This window comes from Muscardinus avellanarius (genome assembly GCF_963383645.1).
Source record: "Muscardinus avellanarius genome assembly, chromosome: 6".
Taxonomy (NCBI): Eukaryota; Metazoa; Chordata; class Mammalia; order Rodentia; family Gliridae; genus Muscardinus; species Muscardinus avellanarius.
The window spans coordinates 58,922,105-58,947,944 of NC_137791.1; the positions used below are offsets into that span (position 1 = coordinate 58,922,105).

General features: G+C 34.6%; 1 protein-coding gene across 3 annotated transcripts in view; it reads right to left on the reverse strand.

Moving 5' to 3' along the window:
* Positions 1-25,840, reverse strand: part of GRID2 (glutamate ionotropic receptor delta type subunit 2) — a gene marked incomplete at both ends in the record, with an annotated part of 1,485,932 nt that overhangs the window by 313,224 nt on the left and 1,146,868 nt on the right. The gene's annotated exons all lie outside the window — the stretch shown is intronic.

A 25,840-nucleotide genomic window follows, 5' to 3' on the forward strand; every position in this document is an offset into this window, starting at 1 on the left:
TTGATATGCTTATAATTAATATAACCTTTACAATTTTCAATTAAATAATGAATATTGAAAGGATTATTATTATTATTATTATTATTATTATTTTATTGTACTAGGGATGGAATTCAGGGGCATTCTACCTCTAAACTACACCTCCAGCCCTATTTTTTATTCTTTATTTTGAAACAGGTCCCACTGAGTTACAAAGGGCCTAAGTAGCCGCTGAGGCTGTCTGAGAACCGAGATCCTCCTGTCTTAGCCTCTCAAATGCTGGGATCACAAGCATGTGCCACCATGCCTGGCTTGAAAGGATTGTTTTGGGTTGTTTAGAAACACATGTTGTTAATGGTCTTAGAATCATATATATATTACTATTGGCTTCAACATCATCACATTTTCTCTCTCTCTCTCTCTCTCTCTCTCTCTCTCTCTCTCTCTCTTCCTCCCTCCCTCCCTCCCTCCCTCTTGTGTACAAGTGAGGTATGCTAGGCAAGTGCTGTACTACTAAGCTACATCCCAGCACCACTTTCTCAATTCCTAATTGACTAGCTGCTCTTACAACCTTGTTACAGAATCCTCCTTCCCATCTGTGTACTGTAGGAATTGGCTCTTAGAGTGCTTTTGTTCTCTGTTCACATTCTCACCCCATGTAATCTCAACAAGTTTCCTCACCTTGATATCAAACATGCTGGTGTTATCTATGGTGATCTCTGGATAACCTTAAGTTTATATTTCAAGCTTTACTCTTTTTAGAGCACTGTATCTAAAGGCCTTTAGGAAGCTAACAGTTATCTCAAACTTATCACATTTAAAACAGAACTTTCTACTCCCTCTCAAATTAACTCCCACTAACCTAGTCTATGTCATACAAGAAAATAGTATCAGTACTCATTATTAGATTAAAAGCTTAGGAGTTTCCCAACAAATATGTTCTGTTACATTTGCCTTCAAATTATGTACCAAAACCTATCTTGTCATTTCCATCACTGATACCCAAATTTAAGCCAACAGCTTTTGATGGTATTATTGAGCGGGTCTGGAAAACACTGCTCCTGGACCTATCATCATACCGCTCCTAGCAATTAAAATCAGGTCATGGCATTCCCTAGACCACACCTCTGAGTGCCTTCCCACCACTTTCAGAAAAAAGAAATGTGAAATCTTCACTAAGATCTACTAGAGCTCATAGATGTAATTTCAAGCCAGTTGTCTGATCTTATTTCTTGCTATCCTCTCAGTGGTTTTCTGGAAGTATCTTTGATGGAGCCAGTATGTAACCTAGGGAACAGCACTTGCAACTAGTTATATCAGGAATTTGCTTCAATTTATAATTTTCTTTCCATTTAATTCATTCAGATTTATGCTGAGATGCTACTATTTCACAAAGATATTTAATCATTACCCTTTCTAAAGTAATTTGTTTCATCCAGAGGCAGTGGGGCAAACTTGTAATCCTAGTATTTGGGGAACTGAGACAGGACAGTCACCGGTTCAAGGCCAGCCTCGGCAACTTAGTGAGACCCCCCAGAAATTTGGCAAGACCCTGTTTTAAAACAAAAAATAAAAGGGGTTGGGGTGCACCTCAGAGATTGAATGCCTCTGGGTTCAATCTCTATTCACATGTGCACGTGTAACACACACACACACACACACACACACACACACACACACACACTTCCTACCGGCTCAAATTGCCTATTCCTTCAAATTCTTATAAAGTAATAATTTGTTATGTTTTATGCATTTTGTTTCTCTTCTTTATAATATAAAATCTGATATAGGAACAATTCCTGTCCCATACAGGTGGGTTAGTGCTTATTAATGCATATGTGCTGTCACAGGCTGAATCGTTCATCTCCAAAAGCCATGTGTTGATATTCCGGCCCCCAATATGATAGTATTTAAAGACAGGGCCTTTTGAGAATTAGGGCAAGTGACATCATAAAAGTGGGTCCCTAGTCCATTGTGGCTCATGGTATTAGAAGAAGAGATGACAGGAGTGCATTTGCACAGAGCAAAGGCCATGTGAGGACACAGACAAAACACAGATATCTACCAGTCAAGTAGATATCATGAGGCCTCAGAAAAAAAAAAAACAAAAAAACAAAAAAACTGAAGTTTCTGATCCATTGGTTGTGGACTTCCTGCTTCTACATCAACGAGGAAATAACTTTTTTTTTAAGTTCCCAAGTCTGTGTGTATTTTGTTATGGCAGCCCTATCAGGCTAATACATGCTGAATATAAAATATAGGTAGACTTTCTAAAATAATTTAGGCTTATATTTATAGTGGAAAAATTCATAAATATAATACTTCCTTCCTTTACATCCACCAATATATGAATGACTTAATTGGATTCAACTAACCATACTACCAAACATATTTTTATTCCAAGAAATAATCCTTACTACATAATATCCTTACATTTTAAATATAGTGTAAGCACACCTTTTGGTAATTTTCTGAGCTATTTTCCTAGTGTAATGTACTCAGAACAGGCTAACCTCTGCTATCTGGGATAAATTTTCCAAAAGAGGTTATAATGCATCTTAGATATGCTTCTTCAAAGAAAAAGAAAAAAAATCCATAGCTTTTAAAAGTTGAAAGCTAAAGAGAATATTTATTTTTAAATTCACATGAAAATTTTCTGAGCAAAACAACTAATTGAAAAAACAATAATAAACTCTGAACAAGATGATATCCTCAAACTGAAAGATGTATGTAGAACAAAAGTTAATAAGGTCATGACTAAAAAATCTAATTGAAAGTTTGTTTTCATAGCATTTTTAGCCTGGATCAAAGTTGTTTTTACCCCTATGACATAATGCTAGTTAAGTTTCTTCAACTGTGGTATATAATGTGCAATTCTGATAATTCAAATATTCTCATAAAACTCAATAAAATGTTATTTTATTTGATATGTACACTCAATAAATCTTAAATGTAATGGGAATGGTTACTTTCAATTTTGGTAATATTGCACTAGGTGGTTCTCAACAATCCTCCAGCTGATTGCACCGAGAAACATTGAGCATTAAAAGCATTTTTGGAGCCAGAGTGGCAGTAAAATATTAGAAGAACAAAATTTGGAATAAGAAGGTAACTCAGAAAAGTTACCTTTTTTCTGAGAAAACTCAGAAAAACCTACTATTTGACCACTTTCCCTTCAGGAGCATATGGTAATTTAAGATTAAGTAATTAAGAGACTGATAATTCATGAAGTCTTTCAAGAAGTCTTCAAAGGGTAGGTGGTTATGAGAATTAGGACCCAGGCCTTGTCTAAGCAGCAGGACTGGGAAAAAAAAAGCTAGAAAGTAGCCATATGCTTTGAAATCAATAAATATAATTCATTAAGCTATGGATCAAGGAAAAGCTACATGGCAAATAAAAAGCATTTTGAACTGGATCATAGTAAATTATTTCATATCAAAATTTCACAGGGTTTAGTGGTTGATAATGAGGCAGGTCAGAGGATCTGGGAACAAGGCGGGTTAAAAGAGGCCATCTATATAAAGAATAGAAATAGGGAAGGTTAATAGATACAGAGATAACTGTGCAAATTAATACAAAGCTTCAGCTTTGTATTAATTTTAAAAAAGGGGAGCAGGCATGAGGCTCCAGGACATTACAAGAGCCCAGTGACCTTTTGAATAGAGATTAAAATTAAGGATTAAAATTGGGCAAAAGACAAGGGGTCCCCAAGACCCAATTCTGACCAAACACTAAGAACTGTAATGGTTACTCTCTTTCAGGGACCCACCTCTCCTGGGTGGAGGGAGCTGTTTTTGGCTTCTATTTTCCCTTGACATAAAATAAATATATTTATTTATTTTGGCCCTAAATATGGCCCTATAGCCATCCTTTTATAGTCTGCCAACTTAATTATTTAATTTTGCAGATAAGAACCCAATAAAAAGAGAAACTCTGAATCATTTCAGCACCCTAGATAGAACAAGGAGGAAAGGAGCCCAATAAGGAAGAATTTGCTTAAAATAGGATATAGCCAAATTTGTATTTAGAGGTAAATTGATTGCAAGAAAAGAATGCTGAAAGACAATGAGCTTCCCATAAACTATAACAGATTAAAGTTGTCTGCAAGTCAAACCTAAAGAAAATATAATTAAAATAGGCCAAAATTGGAGGTAGTTGATACAGGAGAAATTTGGTTCTTTAAAAAAAAAAAAAAACTACAAATAGCTGTTAGACTAATCAAATATAAAATGAAAGTACCTTGATATAGGCTAACAGTAATTAAAAGGGCACATTGTTGCAGATGTTGCAGATGTTAGAAGTAGAACAAGAGGCTCTTAAGTACCATTTTATGTCCATAATATTGAAAATAGAGATATCATGAAAAAATTCCAGAAACATTCATGCTAGAAAAAATAGAAACTTAGAATGTTCTTATAAATATTTTAAGGCTTCAAATCCAAAATTAAAACTTACTCACCAGGAAATTCAATATCATAAGCCTTACTGGAAAAATCTAGCAAATATTTGGGGAATAGTTAACTTTAATTTTGCACAGACTCTTCGTGAGATTGAAAAAAAGCAAGAGAGTATGCCAAAATTTTTATATAAAAAACAGCTTTGCTGGGCTTGGTGGCGTACGCTTGTAATCCCCTGTGCTTGGGAGGCAGAAACAGGAGGATATCGCAGGTTCGAAGTCAGCCACACTGGCTTAAGAGAGCCTGTTTCCAAAAATAAAATAGGTCTGGGAGTGTAGCCTCGAGGTAGAAGGGCTTCCAGGAATCCCAGTACCACCAAAACAAGCAAACAAGCAAACAAACAAACAAACAAAAAAACCCACAGCTTTGATAACAAAACTTAGTAAAGTTATCCCCATAAAAGTAAATTACAGGCATTCAATCTTTTGCATGTTGATACAAAATACAAATAAATTATAATAAAATAAGACTTTTTACAATCTTAAAAGTCTATAAGTTGTTAGAATTTTCTATGATTTAAACATGCTAAACCCAAAGCAAAGAGCAGAAAAAAATAAAAATTTAGGAGGAATGAAATGAGAATTGCTGATTGGAGATGATATAGATGAGTATTAAGATTTTTTAATCCTAATATACATGATATAATTTTATAAACATATCAAAGTCAATCAATAAGCTAAACATAAGAAGGGAGGGGGGAGAAATGGGATAGGAACTGGGAAAGGGCTAAATAAGTAATATGTACATTTATGCCTCTTCCATGTTGTAACCCATTAAGATATATGACTATAATGTACTACTACTACTACTACTACTACTACTACTATACAGTTCCAAAAAATTTTTCTTTTTTCTAAATAGAACAAATTTATCTTTTATTATAGAAATAACATGTTCATTTTTATATTTAAAGGGTATAGGAATACTTAAAGAAGGAAGTAAAATTAGCCATGAATTCTACCATCTATGGTAGTCTATATTTTAAAAATATTTTTGAATTTTTAATGGGTGCATTGTATTTATACATCTTAATGGGATACAAGATGCTGGATGTACTAATATTGGGAAGAGGTTTTAAAATATATTAGTGTACCAGTATTGGGAAAGATTTCCAGTTTTAAAAATACATCCTTTTTACTAGAGAAACCAGGATTGGCAGGAAGGAGGGACTTGTAATTTACATTTCTAAAGAGAAGGAAGAAAGCCAGAGCCAGGGATGGGAGGAAATCCCAGATCCTGGAGAAACAATTTCACACATCTTGGGGGATGGAACAAGAGGTGTAGAGGGCTGTGAAATTGCAAAAGTTCACTCATGCTACTCTTCAGGAAGAAAAAAAAAGATGGTTCTAGCTGGGTGAAACATTATATAGTAATTAAGACAGTTTAGTACTTGTGAAAGAACCAACCAAATAAATCAATAAAAATTACCCATGTATACATGAGTTCTTGATTTATACAAGGTAGCATTATAATGCTATAAGAAATAAAGGCCTTTTAATCAAATAGTACTAGGTCAATTGGCTACATATATAAAAAAATAATTAAACATAACTACTAACTTATGTCATACACAAAAATCAATACCAAGAAGCTTACATATATAAATATAAAGGGTAAACAAAAAGCTTCTAGAAACTAGGCGTGGTGGTACATGCTTGTAATCTCAGCATTTGGGAGGTTGAGACAAGAGGATCATATCTAGCAAACAGCCTCAGCTACTTAGTGTGGCCCTTTGCAACTCAGTGAGACCCTGTTTCAAAAATAAAGAATAAAAAATAAGGCTGGGTGTAGCTCTGAGGTAGAATGCCCCTGGGTTCCACTCCCAGTACTGCAAAAAAAAAAAAAAAAAAGCTTCTAGAAAAAATAGAGGTGGATATATCCACAAATTAAATAAAATTTCTTAAATCATAAGGAATATTAACACAAAAGATTCAAGACAGCACAAAGTGAAAGGACAAGCTATAGTAGAAGATATTTATAATACACATATTTAATGAAATTTCATCAATATATTAATAACTCCTATAAATCTACAAAAATAAACATCCAATTAACAGAAAAATGGGCAACAGTCACAAAAGAAGACTATCAAATTATCAATAAAAATATGAGAATGTGGTAAATTTATTAGTTATTAAGGATAAACAAAATAAAAATGTAAAAACATTTCACAAACATTAGAATGATTAAATAGAGAAAGTATTGACAAAGATGAAGAACTAATTGAATATTTGTATTCTTTGCTGGGATTGAAAATTGGCTCAATCACTTTGATAAGCAATTTGGCTGGATTGCTGAAAACTAATTTCTATATGTGCTGAGACTCAGTGGTTCCACTCTTTGGGTACATTCCCAATAGATGAATACCAAAATATTCAGAGCAGCAGCATCCATAGTATCCCAAACTAAAAACAGCCTAAACATTCTTTGAGAGTAGAATGAATAGATGACGGTTTAGTCAGAAAGTAGAATATTATACACAATAAAAACAAGCAAATCTCACTAATGTATTACACAATGAATAGATTTTCATTAATCTAATTTTTCATAAAGGATTTAACAGTCCTTGATGATTGTGGTGTTTTTTTAAGATAATGTGAATCGGATTACTGGTGTTAAATATACATGTCTCTTTAAAAAGCTCATCTATTATTATTCAGAGTTGATATAGTTAAGTCATAAAGTTATAATCTTAGCAATGAATAAATTCATTCTATTTGATTTTTCAGGTGGAGGGCTGAGCTGGTAAGGTGTGGCTGGAGGAGGTGGATCTTTGAGACTGCCACCTTGGGGATTATATTTGTTTCCTCCTGCCCTCTTGCTGCTGGCCTCCATGACATGAGGAGCAGTGCTCTGCTCTCCACTTGGTTTTGCTTTCCAGGGCCATGCCCTGAGATCTGTGGTCCTCAGCCTCACAAGGACTGAACCCAGAACTGTGAGCAAATAAATCTTCTTCCTGCTAAAGTAGAAGGTCACTTCCTTAGATAGAGCAGTGAAAATGCTGACTCATGCAGCTGGTAAATTCCAACTGGGACAGTTCCCTTTGTGTAAACTGTTTGAAAGATAACACGGCTGGGTCATTAGTAATGTTTTATCTTTTCCTAGGAGGTAATTTTTACAGTTCTTTCATGGCTGTTAATTCAAGCTGCACATTATGTTTTGTATTTTTTTTATATAAATGTTTTATAATATGAAGCTAAATAAATGAGTCAAAAAGGAGAGAGAAGTGTGAATTTTGTAAGAAAAGTTCCTTTTGTCTTCTTCTTTTCATACAAAGTTTTGAGGGAAAATGTATTATCAAAGATTCAGAACACTGGAGGAAACAATCAGGTAAATGGTAAAAAAAAATATGTTCTAAATAATAAATAAATAAAACACATGCTATTGCATAAAAAAATCTAGGCTAGCAATTCCTGACACTTAGAGGTATGCAAAATTCTGACTCCAAAGTTGGCTATTTACATTTCTTTCAGTAGCTCCTGGTAAATTAGAAGCCTTTCAATATCATTCTGAAGATGCATGGGGAATTTGTATTTCTGTAATGACCCCTCTGCCAGAGAAAATATCTTTTCAACACTGATTACCATTTGATGTGACTGGTCTTCTACATGAAAAATACATCAGCGTTACTACTGTATATATTATATTACTTATAAAAGTTGTTAAGACATAAAATAATATTTAGCACTCAGAAAAGATTGTGAAAGTTGATAATTCCACTTGAGTCAGGAAAAAATGTGTTATTCTAAGTTTTATTCTGTGTGAGTAGTGTCTTTGTGATTGCCTGAAAGTATAGAAGATTGATTAATTGTTTACAATTCTCCAATTCAGTTGTTTGGCCAATCAGCTTCTCACAGGCTTAAAGAAATCTCAAATTTAAGCTGGCTGTGGTGGCACAAACCTGTAATCTCAGTTATAGGAAGGCTGAGGCATAAGATTTGAAAGTTCAAGCCCAGCCTCAGCAATTTACTCAGGCCCTCACCAAATTAGCAGGACCCTGGTTAAAAAAAATAATAATAAAATAGGGTAGTGGTATGGCTTAGAGATAAAATCCACCTGGGTTCAATTCCCAGTAAAACAAAATTTTAAATTTATATTTTATAATGTGGTGTTATAAACCAGATGTGGTGGTACATGCTTATAATCCCAGTACTCAGGAGACTGAGATAGGAAGATTCCATGTTCACAGCCAGCCTCAACTACTTAGTGAGGTTCTCAGCAACTTAGTGAGGCCCTCTTTCAAAATAAAGAATAAAAAGTAGGACTGGAGATATAGCTCAGAGAAACAAAGCCCCTGGGATCCATTCCGAGTACTGAAAAAGAATTGGTACTATAGAATTCATTAGAGTTAATAAAAATATTAGAAAATTCACTCAATTTCTTTACAAATATTCCCAGTGATTGAATATGTTGAAGTGGGCTGACCAATTGAAATATCAATAGAGTGTTTTGTGCTTAAAGAATTATATTTTAGAAAAAAAAAAGGATATTGTTGGCAATTAGCATAAAACTCATAGGAGAGAATTGTACTTGTCACCTCCAAAATGCTTAATATAGGATAGTTATGCTTTTTTGGTGGTACTGGGGGTGGAACCCAGGGGTTTTCTACCTCCAGGCTATACTCCCAGACCTATTTTATACTATATTTGGAAGCAGGGTCTCACTAAGTTGCTGAAAGCTTCACTAAGTAGCTGAGGCTGGCTTTGAACCTACGTGATCCTCCTTTATCAGCCTCCCAAGCATGGGGATTACAAGCGTGCACCACCATGCCTGGCTTTAGAATAGTTATTTTTATATTGTACTGTATTCCTTGGTATTTATCAACTTGAGAGACTGGCTATGGCCAGATTTTAAAATGCTTTATTATCATTATTTTTTGGTGGTGGTGGGGCGACATAAAAAAACAGTGTGGCTCACTATTGGTCATAGGTAGGGAGGGTCACCATTTTGCGCCTGTTTTCAAGCTAGGGCTAGTTTCCTGTGATGAAGCAAGAGACGCCTTTAAAATCACAATGTGCTACCATAGAAAAGTGGTTCCATTTACAATCATTTTTTAATATTTTTTTTTACCACAACAAGAACAGAGCCTTAGTTCTTATCCTAATGAATAGTATATGATAATAAGCTTATTATTTTTTTTTTTTTACAAAAGGAAGGCAAATCTCAAATTCCATTTCCCAGGCAATGGATGCTAATTAGCTTTTAATAGCATTGTTCCATTTGTATTAAACTTACTTTACAGCCATTTTCTTTTTAACAAAGAACACTGCTTTCATGTCTTCAATAGTGAGCATAACTCTTATTAACAGCATCCTTAACTCTTCTGCAATCTCAGTTTCAAGCATTCCACTGGCCTTTGCCATCTTGTTACGTTCAGTTCGAGGAGTGCCCAAAGACCACCAGGAAACTCTCAGACTCTCAGGCTTTACCAAGGCAGCGGATCCTTACTGAGAGTTACTTCAGCAGTAGAGAGGAAGCTTTTAAGGTGGTTAGGGTAGGGGTGGGGGAACTAGTAGCTACATGATTGGGTGAATTCTGGTGGCGCAAGGGGATTGGTCCATACTGATTTCATCAGCTTAAACTTTTTAAGCACAGGTTTTGGGGTTTTATCAGTCAGTATTCTGCTGGGCTAACAGCCAATTCTTAGCTGACCAAGGTCAATCCTGGCTTCAGCTCTTTGGCTGATAGCTTTAGAGACAGAGAGAAGGATCCTGTTCTGCCTAAGTCTTATTAACAATTCAGGGTTCTTCACATCTGATATCTATCTGAAATCTTTTGAGCTTCCTCTGTCCATCGAGTCTACGGTACCACCAATTCTTAGAACCACAGATCTAGTTACTTTTTTTGTGTGTGTGTGGTACTGGGGTTCCTGGAAACCCTTCTACCTCCGGGCTACACTCCCAGACCTATTTTATACTTTTTTATTTTTGGAAACAGGGTCTCTTAAGCCAGCGAGGCTGGCTTCGAACCTGCGCGATCCTCCTGTCTCTGCCTCCCAAGCGCGGGGATTACAAGCGTGCGCCACCACGCCCAGAGATCTGGTTACCTTTCTACTGTCCATGCTCACCTTCCTATGTGGACTTCCTCTTTACCTCACTTTCCCCCAGATTAAATCCAGTGATTTAAAAAATAATCCATTGCATTCATCTTTAACTTCCTTGAAATTCTTTTGGCCAAAAACAAACTTAGTCAAATCTAACCCTCTTCCGGATCCGCAGGTTCGAAGCCCGGTGTACAAATAAAAATATAGAAAGAGACCGTTTCCAAATAAAAATATAGAAAATAGGTGTCTGGAGTGTATCCTGGAGGTAGAAGGGTTTCCAGGAACCCCAGTACCACAAAAAAAAAAAAAAATCTAACCCTCTTCCTACTCTGTGTATAAACCATGCATGCAGCTGAATGTAACTATATAGCCTACAACTATGCGTGCCATTGTAAATCTGTGTCCGTGGACTTCACACGGGTCATTAATGTGATCTCAGGGTCCTTGCACATCTTAGTGTTTCTCTCCACTTTCCATGATGCTTATTTCAGTGTTTCTCTCTTTCAATCCTCCCTCCCCCCAAAAAAAGTAAAGCCAAAACTCCTGCCCCATCATTATGCTTAGAGAAAATTAGGTACAAAACAGGTTACCCTGTGCATTTTAGTATAATAAAGGAAGAGATATGTGCTTATATTTTCAAAAAGAAATGATAGAAAAATAAATCCAAAGTAAATGAATGAAGAGCAGGAGAAAAATTCATTGTTTGTACTTACTTCATTTTAAATTTACATTTGGCACCTTGTACTTCATTTTAAATTTGGAGCTGGGTGTGGTGGCATATGCTTATAGTCCCAGTACTTGGGAGGCTGAGATAGGAGGATTGCAGTGTTGTAGCCAACCAAAGCTACTTAGTGAGCCCTTCCACAATTTACTGATATCCTGTTTCAAAATAAAGAATAAAAAATAGGGCTGGGGGGTGTAGCTCACAGGTAGAATGCCCCTGGGTTCAATCCCCAGTACTGAAAAAAGAAAAAAAAAAGAAGGAAAGAAAGAAAAAAGATGGAAAGAAAGAAAGAAAGGAAGGAAGGAAGAAAGAGAGAAACTGAATTTGAGACATGGAAATATTTTATAAATTAAAAAGAATATTAAATTTTAGAAAAATCAAACTGAACAAACTAAAATAACTGATCTAAATGACTGTGAAAGTATATCAAGTCAGTGATATAATGAAGACAGAGAAAAGAACTATTTCAAATAACTTTAAAGTACAATGAATTTCTCCTATGGAAATCCATAGTATTTCTGTACTGCCCCTAAATACAGCTGTCTTTTTTCAGGTTCTAGTAGTTATTCCCTTTATTTATCTCTTCTAGTCTAGTAGTGATGATAGCTTTCATCTGTAACTAAAGGGTACTGCACAATACCTTGTTACTTTCTCAAAACACCCCACATCATTGTAAGTAGTTCTTTTAGTAAAGTGTCCTATTTTCTATCTGGTAGCATTTATCAAAATAAAACCTCAAAAATGGAATTCTGGTATTAGATTGCTCCCATGGCTGTGCAGTGCATATTGATGGGAAATAGCACAGTGACATCCTGAGTCTATGATTGTGTTGTGATTGCTCAGATAGCCAGTAGAGTGGACTTGGGATGAAGTGGGGTGGAATTCAGGATCCTGGGAGGCTGACTGGCAATGGTGATCATAGTCATTTTGAAGATTGTGCTTTCAGGTAACTGCTCCGATGCCTCAAATAAATACAGTGGGAAAGAGGAGACACTGAAGGCAAAGGATGCCCAATTTAGAAATAAAGTAAAATTGGAAATTCTTGATGGCTTCTCTGAAGGAGTCTCTTAATGTGATACTTTCATTGTAGATGGACTGAGAATAAGACTAAGGCTTGACCCTGTGTGAAGCACAGTTTAAGTCCTGATTATCTTTGGCCACACAAGGTCTCTCATGCCCAGGGAAGGGCATTATAGGAGTGCCAGGCTTCCACATTCCTCTGAGTCTTTTTGTTATTGGAAGCAATGTCTCACCATTACTGTGGTAGTCAGTCTTTCCCAAATGAATAGTTTCTAATGACTGGACCAAGGAACCTTATAATTCTCTTCTGGATTCACCCACTTTTCCCCTATTGCCTCCAGGTTACAAGTTAGGTCTCACAATAATCAATTCAAAGATATGTAAAACCCACTTATAAGAGTTTTATAAAAATAGGATAAAATACAAGAATAGATCAGGGCAAATATATGGTCACTGGTGATAATAATCTAATATTGAGGTTGGATGTGTTGACTTGATACTTGAGATGGTGGCAGTAGATTGGCTAATTGAAAGATGGATAGGTAGTGAAGGGATTTTAGAAGTGATCTATTCATAGCTTCCCTATCATGCAGCAGAGATTCAAGGAAGTGGGGATGTTGGAGTGGATCTGTTCTTGAATAACTGCTCACTTCCTTATGTGAGAAGGCTACTCTCTACACAAAGACACTGAGAAATGCATGGAGAGGGCACAACACAAAATGTTCTGAAGAAGTCTGGGCGTGGTGGCGCATGCTTGTAATCCCCGTGCTTGGGAGGCAGAGACAGGAGGATCGCGCAGGTTCGAAGCCAGCCTCTCTGGTTTAAGAGACCCTGTTTCCAAATAAAAAAGTAAAAAAAAAAAAAAAAATTATATATATATATATATATATATATGTGTGTGTGTGTGTGTGTGTGTGTGTGTGTGTGTGTGTGTGTCTGGGAGTGTAGCCCAGAGGTAGAAGAGTTTCCAGGAACCCCAGTACCACACACACACACACACACACACACACACACAAAAGTGTTCTGAAGAGTTCTTTGTGGTCATCCTTACCTTTATAGGCCTGAGATAACACTGAGAAATGCTGCAATCAATTGGATTTTTTAAATAGCAAAATGAATGTAATATCCGGGGCTAGTAGACGCTAGATATAGATGCCTAACTACCAAAGTCAGGGTAAATTTAGCATAATCAATCATGGCTGTTGGTGAATGATAGAATATATTGATCTTTTGAGATCTAGAGTAATAGTTTATTGATCACAAGGTCCCTAAAAATGAAATAAGTGCTTCTATTTACATAACTTCCATTATTCATAACCTCTCATAGGTTATAATATATACAGATCTAAGGTATTTCTTTTTTATATTTTTATTAGTACGTTGTAGTTTTACATCACACTGAGGTACAGAGTGACAGGAATGCACACGCACACAGCACTTGATGGGTTTCCCTCCAAATCCCACAGACCTCCCTCACCCACAAAGTACATGTCATGAGAGTAGTACTGATAATCTTGCATATGTACGTAACATTATTTTAAATGTTACCTTCATTGCGTCTCTATCCTCCCCCTCTCCTCTAAATGCCATCACTCCATTGGGATCTCTTTTACCTGAGGTCTCCTCTGTTACCCAATTTCTCTCTAGCTTCCACATATGAAAGAAAACATAGAATTTTTCATTTTCTAAGACTGGCTAATCTCACTCGATATAATAGTGACTAGTTCCACTCATTTTCCTGACAATGATACAATTTTGTTCTTTATGGCTGAGTAAAATTCCATTATGTGTATGTATATCATGTATATTTCATAGTATTAATGACCTATTAATCTGCTGATGGACATCCAGGCTGGGGCCACAGTTTGGCTGTTGTGAATTGTGCTGCTAAAAACATGGATATGCATCTATATATTTGCTGAGTGTAATACTAGGGATTGAACCCTGTAGCATTCTCCCTCTGAGTTAGACTTACTCCTATTTATTATTATTATTATTATTATTATTAATTATTATTATTATTTTGAAACAAAAATTCACTAAGTTGTAGAGGGCCTAAGTTGCTAAGGCTGGGTGCAAACCTGTCTATCTCAGCCTCACCAAGTACTAGAATTACAGGCGTGTACCACTCTGCCCATATTATAATATTCTGACTTCAATTCCTTCGAAAAGATGCTCAGGAGTAGTAGAGCTGTGTCATATGGTGGTTCCATTCCTAGTCTTGCAAGAAACTTCCACACTGATCTCCATAGCATCTCTATTAGTTTGCAGTCCCACCAGGTTAATAAGGTTTCCTATTTCCTCATATCCTCAGCAGTATTTTTCATTTATTTATTTATTTTTTATTTTTTGGCAGTACTAGGGACTGAACCCACGGACATTTTACCTCTGAGCTACACCTTCAGCCCTAGTTTTTATTCTTTTTTTGAAACAGGCTCTCCCTAAGTTGTTGAAGGACCTCACTAAGTAGTTGAGGCTGCTATTAACTTGCAGTCCTCCTGTTTCAGCCTCCCGAGTACTTGGATTACAAGCATGCGCAATCACTCTTGGCTTTATTGTTTTTATTCTCGATGACTGCCATTCTAACTAAAGTTAGATGAAATGTCAGTGTGGTTTTGATTTGCATTTCCCTATTGCTTAGGTGCTTCTTGATAAATATGTACAGAACAATTATAGACCTGAGGGCAGAAAACAAATTTTAGTTGTTGAGTGTGAATTTGGAGCCTTGGATCTAGTTTCCAAAACTCAGTAGGGTTATATGTTCGGAAACAACATTATTTTTTGACTATAGTGCTAACATGAATCTCTCCAAAGTACTTTGCTTATTTTGAATGAAATACTCAGAACAATATTTGATATTTTTTGGATCTCTGATAAATCTATTTGCAAAAGTAGGCTAGAGGCATTAGGGCATGTAGTTACATCACAATTATTTTTATACAGGATGTCTTCTCCAACTTAATATTTATATTGGTAATATTATATATATATATATATATATATATATATATATATATATATCTGCTTAAACATAGCAGTTCTTTTCTTCCAACATTTTAACATTATTTACACTCCTATTTTGAAGACACCCACATTAGATGAATAATTTTAACATATTTCACACTTTCTTAATAAAGTTATTTTCCACACACAAACACCCCTCTATATATAATATCTGAAACAAAAATTGTTTTAAAAAAGAATGTTATTTTGACTTTAGGGCTTTCCACTGAAGGAGATAATCTTTACAAGTCTTGTAATTTCAGAATGAGTACAAGTAGTTAAGTTTATTTTATTGAACTCAGTACCATAGAATGTTTCTGATGAACAGATTTGAAAATGCTAAATTAAAAATTAATGATAGTCAAATTAAATGGCTGCTGGTTATACTACATAAACGTATAAGCTGATTTTAACATAACTTTGAAGTGCCAATTACTGTAACTTATATTAGGACCAAATTGAATTTTATTACACAAAAAAGTTACACTTGGCAGCTTTTTACTTTCACAGTGTTTTCATTACCCCAGCCTTATAAAATCCCTATTGTAAAGAGAAAAAAAAAAAAAAATCCCATTGAAAATCAATCGCAGGTTAGTTTCTAAGATGGGCTACATTGTAGTTTACATAGTTGTACCTCAAGTAATAGTAAGACAACAAAAAGCTCAATATAAGTGTTACATTAGCTATAAACTCATTAACTATAAACTCTCTCATGCATAGCATTAAGAACAGATGGAAATTAGTGCAACCACTTTGGAAAACAATATGGAGAATCCTCAGAAGAATGAGAACAAATCTGTTGGTAGATTTGTTCAGTGATATTGACCCAGCAATACTTCTGGGTATCCACCCAAAAGACAGGAAACCAAACTACCAAACTAATGCATGTGTATCTATGTTCAGAGCTGCACAATTCACCATAGCCAAACTATGGAACTAGCCAAGATGTCCATCAGCAGATTAATGGGTTACAAAAGTGTGGGATATGTACACAATGGAATTTTACTCAGCCATAAAAACCCCACAATTACATCATTTTCAGGGAAATGGATGGAACTGGAGGACATTATGCTAAGTGAGATTAGTTAGTCACAAAAAATAAGAAATCAGATGCTTTCCCTAATATGTGAAAGCTAAGGAGAAATGGGTCATAGGAGGAACTCTAGATGAAAAAGGAAATCCTATAGAGGAGCAAACAAGACAACCTAAATGAGGGGATGGGAGAGGGGAAGGAGGAAATTCTCTAAAGCACACAATGTACTTAAACATATCAAAGTCAACCACTAAGCCAAGCATGGGAAGGAGGAAAGGGGAGGGAATGGGGTAGAAATTGGGTAGGGGCTAAATGGGCAATGTGTACATGTATGTCCATACAAGTTTTTTACCCCATTATGATGTATGAATATAATGCACCAATAAAAAAATTTAAAAAAAGAACAGATGGAGCCGGGTGTGGTGGTGCACGCTTGTAGTCCCAGCATTCAGGAGGTTGAGACCTGAGGATTGCGGTTCACGGACAGCCTCAGCTACTTAGTGAGGCCCTCTGCAACTTAGGCCCTGTTTCAAAATAAAGAATAAAAATAGGGCTGAGGGTGTAGCTTGGAGGTCAAATACCCCTGGGTTCCATCCCCAGACCAGCACAAAAAAAAAAAAAAAAAAAAAAAAACCAGGTGGAAATCAATACATATAATGTTTCCCATGATCTTGTACCACAAACCGGTCACTTTTCCTATCTCTCCAGTGTGATGGTCACAGTATTTAGAAATTCCTTCTCTATGTTCCATTTAATGAAGTCTTTCCCCCTTATACTGGATAACCTTTTGAATGAATTGCATTTAGTCTTTGGAAAGTAGGTTCTTACATATGAACTTTATTGAGTCAGATAAATAATCTAGAAAGCTAACTAGCAAAGTACATTTTTATGGGACTAGTTAACTCATCTTGCATTGATAAATTTACTCTTTTAGAGATTCTAAATAATACTAAAGTTAAAAGATTTTTTCTTATTTAAATAAAATTGCTTCTAAATGTGTGAAATTGAATGGTATGGCTGAAAGATTTAATAGTACATAAGACTGTTCATTGAGGTTTCCACTAAGCCATACATCTGTATTTTAGAGTATTAATGAATATTGAAAGCAGCTTTAGCACAAATCACAATGGGTTAGTGTGTGTCACAGGTCTTCCATGAATTTCTGGCAATTTTATATGTCACAAAAATGTATTTGCTTATTTTTCCTATTCCCTTTTCCAGTATGTACATAAACTATCGTTCTAAATGTTAGACAAAAACAAGACTATATATCCAAAACATTGACAAGATAGCTAAATTTCAAGAACTATGGAGAAATATATTGCAAACCTTTCACTGATTCATAGAATATTTCCTATTTACTTATATGGTTTTTATTAGTTAGTATTCTGCCAAACTATATACCCTTATTTAAGAGGTATCTTCAAAATATCTTCAGTTTTTTATTCATAATCTCATTTCTGTTCAATTTTGATAGTACAGAAGACTTACTAAAAATAAAAAATAAAAACTGAATCTCCTCATACTTTTTTTCCTGGTTTGGTTTTAGATATACTAAAAAATGACTTGATTTATAAAAATGCAAGTCCAGAATTTTGGTAAAAGATTTAAATGCATAGTAAAATTTTCCTGTTATAAAATTAAAAATTGGCTAATTTAAGAATTCTATCAAAAGGAGGAATGGTACCCAAATAAAGTCTTAATAATATTCATAAAGTTTTCAGGTAGTTTGGTTCATGTATATACTATATTGCTAAAGTCAATATATTTGTCAACACTTTTGTTCCTTTCATTAGTTGTATCTGATGTCATCATGTATGTTATCTATTTTTATTAAATTATTTGATTGACACCTTAGGTGTTTTTATTTCAATATATGTCTATACAAACATCTCAACTGTCTATTTGCTCATTATAAAGGAAAAACAAAACAAATGAGAAACATTTATGGCATTGTTTAAGTAAGAAATATATCATGATTTTTTATATTTTTATATACATGTTTCAGAAACTCAAACATTTCTTGTTTTAATGGCTAATTCCAATTTCAAAGACATTTTGAGGGAGGGAGCAAGGAGAGGGACCTGGTGGGAAGGGCATCAAGAATTATGTGCATGTATTTTTCTGACACTCTGTGCCCCCAAATGATGTACAATTACAATGTACTAAATTAAGAAAAATTCTCTTTTCCCTTTATACTATTTTCCTTGTTACCTGCTGATTTCACCATAGACCTGGCAATGAATAAAGCTGGGAAAGGTGTTAAAAGAGAAAATATTGTCTCTATGACTTGTCATTTGTCAAAGAGTATGAAGCTAGACTGCAGTTGAGTCAGAACCTGCCATTCTGTAGTGATGTATTACCTTTTAATGTTTTAAAATAATTATAGTGAGGCCTAAGCCACTATATAAAAACACTATATAAATTCTAGTGCCATTAGTAACCCCATTTTTCAGAGATTCCATCAATCAGTGGATGTGAGGAAAATTGCACCCATTTTGCCAATTCCAAAAGCATGAAAGTTCAAAGAGTAAGCAGCAGTTGTCAACAGGAATCAAAGTGAAATGGATCCTAAAGCCAAGTTTTTAATTTGGGAATTTTTTAGGACTAGTTCCACAACTAAGCCTTATGCATAAGTGTGTTTTCAGTTCTACAGGTCAGAGAATGTCAATATATATTCAATCTGTTTTAATGATGCAAGGGCCAGGAGTAAGTCTAAAGTACATTTTTAAAGCTCCAAAATGCCATTCAAACCCAGCAAATTGTTAACCACCAGTGAAGATTAGTTTTAAATTAGAACTAATTTACTGAGCATGCATTAGATTTATAATTTGATGGAGAAGGGAAATCACTTAACATTATCAATCTCGCCTTTCAAAAAGAATGTCAGACTTCTTGATTTTAAATTTTCTCTTCTTCAATAATTTCCTGTTTTCCAGAGATCTTAGGAGAACATTTTAAAGAGCAGAAGAGAAAAATGAGTTGTACTCCAATTTCTTTTCAATATATTCTTTTGAATAAAAGGCTGGAAAATGTCTAAAGGAAAGAGATTTTGGTGTACTTGTACTACAGGAAATTTGTTGGGATAAAATATAGACAATTTATTTAGTATATGCGTTCTGTATATTCAGATAATTTTAGTAAGTTAATATGGGCAGTTTCACAATTGAAGGATATAAAGTAACTCATGTCATATATTGTGATTTTGCACAACATTGCTCATTTAATAAGCATATACATGTGAATCATAACTCAAAGGTCTCTTTATGTATTTGCATATATGTGAATGCAAATATATAAAAGCTGAATGCATTTTGGAATTCCACATGGAGCTGAATACTGTACTTAAAGACTAATCTTTTTCTCCTACTTTTTTTTGTGGTACTGGGGATAGAACCCAGGGACATTATACCTTCAAGCTACACCCCCAGTCCTATTTTTTATTCTTTATTTTAAAAAAAGAGTCTCACTGAGTTGCAAAGGGCCTCACTAGCTGAGGCTGTCCACAAACTGTGATCCTCCTGTCTCAGCCTCCCAAATGCTGGGATTACAAGCATGCTCGAGCACTCCCAGCTTTCTCCTCCTTTTTAAATGTGCATTTTGGTTGTGATTTCTAGAATCTTTCAGGAAGTTCTAAAGGCGCTTTTAATTTGGAGTGTGTGGAGTTACTGAATCAGGGACTTCAGATGAACAATAGAAAAATAAGAATTTGGGCCAAATTGTTGGGCCAAAGTGGTATATCAAACCCATAGATATAACAAGAAAGAAGTGGGGTCAGAAAAAAAAGGACTTCAGGGTGAAGATGCAAAACAAAACAAAGTTTTTTTTTAAATTTATTAAATTCTAGCCAATTTCAGGGCATTAGAGATTGTAAAGCAAAATATCAGGAAACAAAATATAAAATTCTATATGTATTGAGTACTTACTAAGGCCATAGGGATTGTATTAAGTGCTGCATGAGCATTGCCTTGATGTTCACAACAGCTTTATGATATGATTAGGGGAGCAAGATGGGGTTTCCTAAGAAAAGGCAAGATCAAGAGCAGGAAGAAAACTTGATGCATGGTTCCAGGCTACCATAGGCAAGAAGTAGAGTTTTTCAAAGTATTTTCTGATAATCCTCTAGATTTCTACACTGTCACTGTTGGTGATAATATCTCCTTTTTCATCTCTTATCTTTGTAATTTGGGTTGATTCTCTCTCTCTCTCTCTCTCTCTCTCTCTCTCTCTCAAATTGGCTAGTAATTTATCTTGTTAATTTTTTGAGGTATCAGTTTTTCATTTTTTTGATTTTTCTGTATTTTTTTATTTTCTACTTCGTTGATTTCTGCTCTGATTTTAATAATTTCCTGTCTTCTGCTGGCTTTGGAGTTAGACAGTTCCTGTTTTTCAAGGGCTTTGAGGTGTGTCATTAGGTTATTTATTTTGTGATTTTCTGTTCTTTTTATGTGGACACTCAGTGAAGACCAGGTGGGGATCGACCCTTATCAGAGTTTAGGGAGCCCTATGGAGTCTCTTCCTTGAATGGTAACTATATGAGCCATTTCTTCTGCTAATGGTTGATTTATTATTTCCTCTTTCTTCCTCAGCTCTCCTTGTTGACAATATATAGATCATCAGCTGCTAGACTGAATTTTTTTTTTTTTTGGTGGTACTGGGGTTCCTGGAAACCCTTCTACCTCTGGGCTACACTCCCAGACCTATTTTATATATTTTATATTTTTATTTGGAGACAGGGTCTCTTAAGCCAGCGAACCTATGCGATCCTCCTGTCTCCACCTCCTAAGCGCAGGGATTACAAGTGTGCACCACCACACCCGGCTAGACTGAATTTTAATATAGGGATTCAAATGAAACTAAAATAAGAGAATATGGGATTATGAAACTCAGAAGAAAACTTTCATTATTTTAACTAGAAATTAACTTAATTAGACCAAGTTGCTTGTTGACAGTAGGAAGCAGTGAACTTAAAATATGGCCGATACAGATAAGGGGTGACCCTATAAGATGCTTCATGTTAAGAAGACTCTAATGGTTAGCAAGAGAAAAATAAAGTTGGACAAGAGTTCTTTTCTCAAAATTGTTCTAGAAATTGGGCTGTGATTCCATATACCTTTTGGTTTCATATTTTTCCTAAAACTAAAGCACAGTCATATTTTTCTATTTTTTTTTATTCTTTATTTTGAAACAGGGTCTTACTGAGTTGCAAAGGGCCTCACTAAGTAGCTGAGGCTGGCCTTGAACTTGTGATCCTCCTGTCTCAGCCTCCCAAATGCTGGGATTACAAGTGTGTGCCATCATGCCTGGCTGATATTTTTTTCTATTTTAATAGCAACATATAACTTTTAATTTAATCATCAGAAAACTCTAAGCCCTAAGTATTGGTATTATAAATAGCTATAATATTTTCTTTCTTAATTGATTTGCCAAAAAACCTTTTATGCAACCTTAGATGTAATAGATTATATGCCAGTGACATCAATCAGTGTATGAATTGCACATGCAAACAAAATGGGAAGGTCCTTTTTTGTTTCCCTTTTCTCTAGAGACCCTGGTCTTCTACGTAAGTTAATTTTTTAATGCATTTTCTTATTCTCCTAAGTTTCACATACTTAGAAATCTCTGTCAAGCATATGTGACAACAGATAATAAACTCTTGTGGTATTTGAGAATTTAGGCTTCTCTTCAAAAAACAGACATGCTGGGCAATTTTTATGTGAAGATATTATCTGAGGAAGTATCGTTAATATTAATTATAGTCATTTGAGTAAGTTCTTACACAGTCCTCAGCAATTTCCTCTTTTATGCCTTCTAGCATTTTACTCATAGTACAAACATTCTAATTCTACTATAGAATGAAGTTTTCAGGTAAACAGATTCTTTAGAAAATATATGTCACTTGCATACAAATAATGAAACTAAGCTAATCATTGAATAATCATTTTCTTTGTGACTTAATACAATCTTCCACAAACTTCAGAGTTCCTCTCAACCCAAGTATATTAGTAGCTTTAGATGTAATTCCTTGAAAATTATTTGGTATTTACGTGTTTTTCTTAATGAGTGAAATGTGAAAATAAAATTTTAGCAGCTAGGTAAATTTTATTCAGCTTTTTATCTTGCTTTCTATTCTATTTACAGAACTGTTGGAAACTTCCTGGCTCCATGCCCATTATTATTTTGAACAAGGAAGTCCTCCTTAGAGTGAGGCATATAAAAGTTTTGCTGGCGTAATTTTGACGTATTAGAATAGCCTCACTGCATTACATAGCATCATTTAGTGCCTAAATGAGTACCAGTAATGCACAGTTCAATGGCTGAACTAAATTTCAATCTCTTTTTGTCTATGTTCTTAAAATGTAATCTACATAAAATTCTGGATTTTTGTCCAAATGATTTACACAATTTTAAGGATTGTAGAGTTTTGCTATATAGCCAATCAATTTTTCTGTCTGAACATGTTTGTGCCTTCTAAATATCTAGTGAAATACAATGACATAAAGCTAAATTTTTTATTGCTAAGTTACTATTGATTTTCTAAATCTTATAGAATTCTATTAAAATTCATATAATTTTACTTACTAAATTTGCAAATATAAAGTCTGATTCAATATTTGGTTGAAAGCATCAAGTATAAGAAGCATATATAATATTTAACTCAGAAGATGCCTATATAGAATAGTGTATTAAGGAAATAACCATGGATGTGCACACATATTGAACCATTAGGAAACCATTTCAAAGGTAATTTTAAGCACTCGGTGTGGTGGTGCATGATTGTCATCCCAGCGTTCGGGAGGCTGAGACCGGAGGATCGTGGTTCGCGGACAGCCTCAGCTACTTAGCAAGGCCCTTTGCAACTCAGTGAGACCTTGTTTCAAAAATAAAAAGTCTGATATATAGAGCTGGGGGTGTGGCTCAGAGGTAGAATTCCCCTAGGTTCCATCCCCTATACCACAAAAAAGATAATTTTATAAACATATAATAAAAGAAAAATTTGGCAAATACATATGTACATACATGTCTATGTATGTAAATACTAAGTCTTATGCAAGCAACAATAATACTATAGATAAATAACTAGAGTAATATATTATTAATTTAATTTTAAAAACACGTACAGTATGAAATGACTTTTATATATGCATGTATTAATATGTGTTTGGACATGCCCTCAGGCTCATCTTGCTGTGCATATTGCTAAGTCATTCTCTACTTTCTTTGCCTTGTCACGTTCTTAATTGATAACTGATGTCTTCAGACCAGCACCACCTCATCTAGTTTAATTCAACAGTCTCAGCCTCCCAGCCAAGCATCCCAGCCAACCTCCATACTGTCTCCAGACAGCACAGTTATAAAACACAAATTTAATTGGGAAATTTTATGAAACCTCTTTAAGGAGACTGTTTTTAGCATAAAGTCAATATTTATTTATTTTTACATGAAAATCTTGGCAAGCTGGCCCCGGCGTTTTCTCTTGTTTCAACTCAAACCTCTGTTCCATCCACGTGGGACACTGGGATTCTCATACTGATTGACAGCTTGAGCTTTGCAATATCTGCAGTACCTTTGCCTCATTTTTACTAAGTGAGCTTTTTGTTTTTAATCTCAGGATAAGTAACCTGAGAATGTCCACCAAGTTGATGATTTAGCTCTTTGGGTGAAGTACTCTTTACAGTGTTTCTTTAAATAAAAGAACTCTATCTTCAGTGGTAGTTCATAGTTTTAGGTGTTTAAGTATAGAGTCGAATCTAACACAACTTTTTCATTGAGGTTAAAAGTTATACTCTGCCACATCATTTGCTGATAAAATTCTAACTTCAATCAGAATAAATGATATAATAAATTTGGGAGAAGGAATAATGTATAAAGTGATGAATCATGAGTATCTCTTAAATTTGGAAAAATAAATATAGCCCTGAGAGTTATTTCAAGCTAGCATTTCCACATTTTTCTGTATTAAGAGGAGGGTTGTCAGCAGATACACCTTGACAAGTAATTACAAAACCAAATTGAAGATCAAAGAGGGTTCATACCTTATAGACCTGCCATAGGATTCTGACTATAATTCTGCTTTTTATAGTTTAATACGTAACGAATTATAAACTAGAAAAATAAACCGAAAGCTGAGTTACACAATGCATCAATCTGGAAATGCCTAGCTTATGAAGAGACAGTTTAAGAGTTAGAGGATACAGATTTTCTTTTTCCTTTACAATCTGTCTATAAGAAGCAGTCTCAGCTTCTGTTCCTTTTAGAGAGAATTATCAAAGCATTATCTGAACAGAAGCAAAAGAAAGCAAGCAAAGAGTTTTAAAGGTTTTTTTCCCCTGTCAGGTTGGTTTCATTTTATTTCACCAATGTCAGATGTTCCTATTTAAAAATTAAATCTGTATTTTAAGAAAGGGGAATAATATTCTTCAGTAGGTTTTGTTCATTCCTTTACTTCCTTTCAATTCCCTCATTTGAAGTATTCTTTAATCATACTGCTTAGAGACTTCCAAAATAAATTAGACTCAGGAAAATGCACATCTAATAAACACTGTATTGACTACTTTGTTTTAATATCATTAAAGCTGGGCTGCATTTTACAGTGTTATAAAATATAAAATATAAAAATGTTCAATTTCAAGTGAAAATTATTTTTACTTGGTAGGACTATTTATCTACTACTTAAAACAAAACTGAAAGAAAATAACAAAATTTTGTTTTTGAAAATTATGCACATTTTTTTCTGAAAACTGAGAATTATATAGTGTCTATTTTCAATTTTGTCAGTGTTATAAAGTATGTTAAAATACAGTGACAAATCAGGAGGAGATAGGCCCCTAAAAGAGAAATAAAAAGATACATATACAATCGCATACACAGTTTGTATATTATTTTATTCATTCATAAAACATCATGATTTTTTTTGGTACATGGAATCTGTACACCTTGTATACTTTGTATATAAACTGATGCAACTATTTACAATTATCTTAGTTGAAATGCTACCTCAATTCAATGATGGTTTCACATATTCAGAGATTTGAGGTTTAAATTGGAATGCAGTCAAGTCGTAGAGTGAAACAAGAAAGCATAGCCAGCTTGTGAGTTTGACCTCTGCAATTACTATTCATTTCCTAAGCTTTCCTGGGTGTAAATGCATGTTAAATTGCCTTTTAGTGCCTAGTATGACTTATCCTTAGCCGGACTACTCTCTTTTGGTTCATCAGTAAGATATGTATTGCAGATAATTTAGTAGCACAAAAATTACTCATTCTAACATAAAAGTATCCATCCTGCACATTGTATGTGGCCAGCTTCAATACCTTACATCATTATATAAAAAAGTGTTTCTCCTACTAACACTTTTATGCTCATCCCTTTTAATGAATTATTCAGGTCATCAAATATAATTTCTAACTTGCTTAACCTAATTTAAGTCAGCATTTGTAGAATGTCACTTGGGTCAATACTAGCTCAGAAGAAAAAAATTAAAAATCAATGAACATCAGGGTGAACATTTTAATTTTCACTTTTTAACCTAAACCTCTTCCTGCATTTAGAGGACTGAATATTAAAGACTCATTTAAAAA